Here is a 6,440-nt window from a genome sequence, read left to right on the forward strand (position 1 = left end):
ACTGTTGGCTGGCATGGTGCCTGTATGTATCTTACAGAAAAAGTAGATAGTCAGAAATGGAAGAATTTAATCGGGTTTCAGGAATGGCCCTTTGAGAGAGAGAATTGTGTTTAAATAGCATTGTAATTGATTTGGGAAGACTGCAAGGTAATCACTATAACTTTTTTCTTGGCTTGGAAAATTTAAATTCCTCTCTCAGTTACACAGATGATGCAGGATTATGCACCTCTCTTTCTTCCCACTCCCATTGCTATCTTCAGTGGCTCCAGTGGGTTTTTCTCATTATTGTCAACTGGTGATCTTACTTTATCTGGCTGAGGGGAGTGTGCTCCCTCCCTCTCTCCAGTGCTTTCTGGCTCCAGAGAATTTGTTTGTCTGTTAATTCTCATTATTAGCTCCCCTGTGTATTCCTGCAGCCTTCCTCTTTTAGCCTCCTTTATTGCTACATTTCCTCTTGCCTTTGCTGTCTTTTTCTATCCATTTACATACTCTGAAAAAGTTCCCCAACCCTGCTGTTAATGTTTATACAAGCTGGTTCACGTGAAGGAAATTAAGATGTTGTTTAGCCAAACTGTCTCACTGCACATTTTAATTTTCTAGATTTATGATAGAGCAGCTGTGGCTGAATCCCATTTGAAAAACTTTTGGGATTTTTTCCTGTAAGTGTGAAATGATATAAACCCTTGGAAGGGGAGAAAGATTTTATCTAAAGGAATAACAGTAAAACCTGTTTATTTTATTTGTAATACAAGACCGATGCATTCTTTCACCAGAAAATTTCTACCTAGAAGGATTGGCATTCTGATCAGAATTAAATCTGTAGCTTTGTGTTTTAATACATGTAGATGGGCCATATTTTGCAATAAAACAAGCTTAGCAATGTCACACTGCTTCTTCCCTCTCTGCCAAATTTCATCTGGGAAGAACAGTGAAGTGTGAACACAGGGAAAAGTGATACAGAATTAATTCCCAATTTATTTTTTTTAATGGGAACCTAGCACTTCCAGGTGTTTTCAGCAGCAGTCATGATCTAGTTTGACATCTAGGAATGATTTTTTTTAACATAAAAATACATACTAACCTGAGCTTCAATTCAACAATGCAGGAAATGGAAATAGGTGCTCTTAAAAGGAGACACTTCTGGCTTCACAAACATTGTAGGTCTGTATTGAACAAGCAAAGAATATACTAAGGAATCAGAGAATGTAACATCAGCTTGAAATTAACAGAAACAATAAATTCTAAATAGGATTGATGATAAATAAAGTAAAACTATTCCACCTTCTCATGTCTTTTAACAACTTCAGCAGCTATCCAACTCTTCTATTTGCCATCAGTCATTGCAAGCATGCAATATGTTTCTTATAATAAAGATATATCTTTATTGCATCTTTTTGACAGTTTTTAGCATCGTCCCAGAATTTGAGGCAGGTCAGTTTTCAGCCTCAGGGGAAAGACTGTGTAGTCTTGTCTGAGACATCACTGCCTAACCCCGTAGTAGTGATTTTAGCTTTTATGTTACCATGAAAGGGGAACATCTTTCTAAAAGGTCATAAAGGTCTATTATTTTTTTTGTAACTTTGGAAAAAGCAAAATGATGCTTGACACAAGGTAAGTGTCAACAAATCTTTTTACTGTTTAATTCTTCTTTCCAGCTGGTTGAGCAATTTCTGCTGATGCCCCAAGACAAATGGAGGGAGTATTGCTGGACAGACAGCTTATACAAATGTAACTGTTTTAGTTGTGCTTTCACTGTTCACATTCCTGTGTTAGGAATGAGGGCTGTGCTCTAATCTAGAGCACAAAGCTCACACAGTGGGGTTTTCTGCTTTCTTATGTACTGTTATTTTCTAACATGCCATTTCTGCTTCTAAAAAGAATCAGATAAACAAGGGCAATAAAAACCCACTTCTTGGCACAGTCAAGTCTTAATTATCATCACTGGTGGTGGAGAATAAGAAAACGATACAAATTTATGATGAAAAGCAGAAAAATTTCCCTCAGGATCAGCCATCTACCTACTCTACTTGTGAGTGCCAGTTTGTTTCTTAAGCCATTTGCCTGTTTGGTTAAAGATACTGGGAACATCCCAAAATCCTTTCGTTGTTGACAATCCCAGGAAAATCTTGGGAAGTTAACTTCAGAGGTCAGGGCACTGGGCCAGTTTCTAGCAAATAATTTTGAGCCCAGCTGCTATAAGGATTTGTGTCTCTCTAAAAAGCCCCCAAACTGCTTTTCTTCACCAGAAATTATACCTGACTATTTTAGAATTGACTGAAAGAGAGCAGTCATGTACAGTTTAGCTAGCATACCAAGCAGGCCTGAGTGTGAATCCTGCGTACATGTGCACAGATTGCTCACAAGCTTGGTACAAAAGCCTGGTGTTGCAGTCACCATCTGATTAAAAATAGTCAGCACTGAATTCTGCCTGCAATTTGCCCTCAATTAGTTGAAGGAAATTCCCTGTAGAAAGAGTTCAGGAGTGGACAGTACAGAAAGATTTGATGTAAAGGACAGTTTGGGTTTGTGTAGTCTTCTCTTGCCTAGTGAAGTATCCTGTTGACATCCAAAGTAATTTAGGTACCATAAGAGACCTACTCTCAAGAAGGAGAGACCTTACAGGCTCCACAACCCTGAAGTCTCAACAGAATGTGGGGATATGGCCATTCTAAGTCATAACCATCTGTGGCATGAAGAAATGGACGTAGGAAGATAACCTTTTATGCAGAAAAAAAGAAAAAAAATGTGAGAGGATGCTGGAACAGTTTTTCTCACTTCTCAGCATTCATAGTACTAAGTAAGATGGTAATAGAAATGTCCAGCTGATAAATTAATGGAATAACAGCAATTGGAAATGGAATTCAGCTCCTGTTTATGTGAGAGCATTGTGGACATTGTCAGGTGTGCTCCCATGTTACTACTGTTCAAATTCAGAAACTGAAAAGTTTTCTTCAAAGCTGAATGTAATAATTGTCATTTGAATCATGTTGCCACATGTTCTGGTACTATTAGAGCTATAGTTTGCATTGTTGTTGTACTTCAGGACGAGAACTATCTGTTTTATTACACTGCATCATTCAGTTCTGAGTATGAGTTTTAGCTGTGTGCTGACCTTTTTTTGTGTGTGTGTGTTTTGTTTCTGATAAAAGTGTGTGTGTTTTGTTTCTGATATAAGTGTGTGTGTGTGTGTGTGTGAAGGAAGGCGGGACTTGGCCAGAAATCCTCTGAAGAGATTTAAAAGCTAGGCACTGCAGCCTCTGTCCTTGTGAGATGGAGGGAGTGACAGACGAATTAAAGAACTTTGGGAAGAAGAAAATATGACTAGTGTCTGGCTGGAGAAGGGATGCTGACAGTGTTCTAAGTGGGATGGGGTAGAAAAAGGAAAATAAATTCGCAGGTTATCTGGAGAGGTTTGTGGGGAAAAGGAGCACCAAACGTTGTAACACTGTGAAGCTTAATTTATTAAGTGGACCAAGGAAGGGCTGAGCTGTGTTGGGAAAAACTCACATACATACATGCATACAAACACACATACACACACAGAGTTACCTGGGACCTGCCCCAGCTGCTGCTCCAATGGGTGCCTATATAGACACACAGGCAGGAGCAGTGCCAATTTATCATTCTAACATCGTGGCCAGTGTGTTGTCTTTGTACTGGAAAAAATGTTCCATTATTTACCTAAACACTCAATCCCTGGTGAAGGTATGCAAATAAAAATTCCTACTTTTTTCTTTTAATCTCTGTCATCTTTTTTGTAGCTTAGTGAGGAGCTGGGAAGGTAGGTTAGCTTGAGTGGGAATTCAAAGAGTACTGATTAGTAATGGAAACAAAACCAAGCCAAACTGATGCAACAGGTGGGGTAAAAGTGGTTGATGACAGGAACTTTGTTTTAGGGTGTTTCTGCTTGAAAATTTGGGGTTATGGAGGCTACAAGCAGGAACACTGATAGAGGTATTTTCTTTTTTACTCTCAAGGGCCATAAATAGAGATGAACAATAATATCTTTCAGTTCTCGTTTATTTATAATTTTATCTGAAATCATAACCCCAAATAATAAAACCCTATGTTATGCAGTAAAGGAATCTGAAGTGCAAAGAAGATCGTTTGAGCAAAGTCCTGCAATGTGGGGAGTCAAACACTTCTGAACTTTTTAATCACAGTCTAATGCCTTAAGCCCAGGCCATTCTTCACTTTTCTCTTTGAGAGGAAGATGAGCTGGACTTAATAATGTCATACCTTCCTGGGCAAGAGAGTTATTAGACCATATTAATGTCAGTCTTAGCATGAGAAACACTTTGAGAGCAGCTTGCCAGGAGACAAACTGAGTCTGATTAGTGTTGTCTTTGGACAAGTCAGCTGAGATCACCTTATTAGAGTGAGATGTCTGAGACATGCCATGCTTGAGCAAAGACTAGAAAATGGACTAGAGCAGAAGGAGACAACACATCAAACTGATGAGTGTCAATGAGTTGGGGAAGCCAAAAGAGGCTTGCCTACATAGTTGTCCTAATGAACCAGTCAGGCCCCTTGTCTGCTATAGAGAAAGGAGAGTCTAAGTTACATTCGGCAAACTCTGTGAGAAGGTATTGTTATAATTGGTACTATCATTGATAAAAATAAAAATTGTACTGTTTGTGGTCTGTGAAGGGGGGATGTCAGGCCTATTTGGGTTCTTTTTCTTTGCCTCTTCCCACTCCTCAAGAAATCGGCATGATTATAGAAAGATGCTGAAAGTTACATTGGGCTCCATTGTATTTTGGCAATGCTTCTAGAACAAGTGACTTTTTTGCTAAATTTTTTTTCCCATAATCATTACATTGTGTCTGTGTATTCCTGACGGAGTTTTTGGGCAGTGTTTGGTGTCACAATTTAAAACCGCTGAGGTCACCGAAAAGGAACTTCTTTTTATGCCCAGGTTCTGTGGTCAAACTCAAAATCTCTTTACACCACAAATGTAATGCTATTGGTAGACTAAGTTACAACACAGTTGCCTCCCAGTTAATTTGAAATAAAGTTGCAATTTGTAGTGAAGGAAAATAGGCAGACAGATCTGTAGTGAGAGAGTAACAGAGTCAAAGCACTATATCACAGAGGGACATGAAATGTCATTTTGAGAAGTTTTTGAAAAGGAATGGGAGTTCATTAGATGTCTGAAAATATTATGTAATCCTTTAAACATCTTTTGACCTTAAGAAAACACTTGAATTCCTCAGTGAGACTGGTAAAGCATTACTTTGTTATCTTCGTGTACCAGATACAAAATCCATATGACCTTGTACTCTTAGGTGAAGACAAGCAATTTATCACTGAGGAAGATCACAATTTGAGTTTTTCTTCCAGGTTGTACTTCTCTGCTTGTCACTGTGGGGACTAAAAACACAGGGATTGAAAATGGTGCCACTGATTTTTATCATTGACATAAATGAAAGCTCTGTCCAAACTGCTTTTCAAGATGGTATTGATTTCTTTAACAAAACCTTGCTACTTTACTGGAGAGACTGTTATCTACACTTCCATGACTTCAGTCGTTAGAAAGTGGTGTTTCAAGAGCAAGCCACCTCTAACAATATCTGCCTGCATGTATTGACAATTACATATTGAAATGAAAGGGCCTGTGAATAGGCTTACATATATTCTGACACCCTGGATAGGATTCACAACTTACTGTCTCAGTGATCCGTAGTTAAAAATAAACTCAGAACTGGCTGGCTAAGATTTAAATGAAAGGTTACTGCAACATAGCTAAATTACTCTAATTTAGTTTAGCATAAACTAAAAAGTTTAACATAAACTAAGAAGGCGACAGCCCAGCTTACCTTGAAGCACCTTGTCATGTCGCCGTAGGCAGAGTGCCCCACGTACCTCATTCCTATCGGTCTGTGGAGTTGCACTGCCCTTGGTGAGATCGAGAGGACACAGCCTGGCAAGAAATGTCAAAATATCATCAACTCTGACATGAGGCAAATGCAAATAAAAAGATGGAAGAGTGATGTCATTTTTATTAGCAGGAGGCAGCAAAACCAATGTTGATTTCTGTCTATAGCTCAGAGAAACACAAGGAGGAAACTAGTTTTCAGTAGCTCCTGTGAATCATTGGAAGCTCTTCCTTTGCTGCTAATGGAACTAGGTAGGATAGCCTCATCTTTGAGGGCCACATATGCAACACGAATTGTTAGTGTCCAACAAGGCAGACATGTTGTCAGGGCATCAGGAAATACCACAGCAGAGTGCCAGATTCCTAGTAATGCTCATCTCCTATGCAGCACATGGTTACCTGTGAGATGTCTTTTAGTCCAAGTTTATAGCTGGGTAGAAAGAGGCATAAACAGGTAGTGGCTTAGATGTCTTAGGCTGGATCCTCAGTCAGGGTCCTCCTCTAATGCTTTCAATAATCAGGAGGACAAAAAGTTATTTTTCCTTTCCTCTTTCCTTGCACC

The sequence above is a fragment of the Pygoscelis adeliae genome, unplaced genomic scaffold (assembly GCF_000699105.1).
Source record: "Pygoscelis adeliae isolate BGI_AS28 unplaced genomic scaffold, ASM69910v1 Scaffold241, whole genome shotgun sequence".
Classification (NCBI taxonomy): Eukaryota; Metazoa; Chordata; class Aves; order Sphenisciformes; family Spheniscidae; genus Pygoscelis; species Pygoscelis adeliae.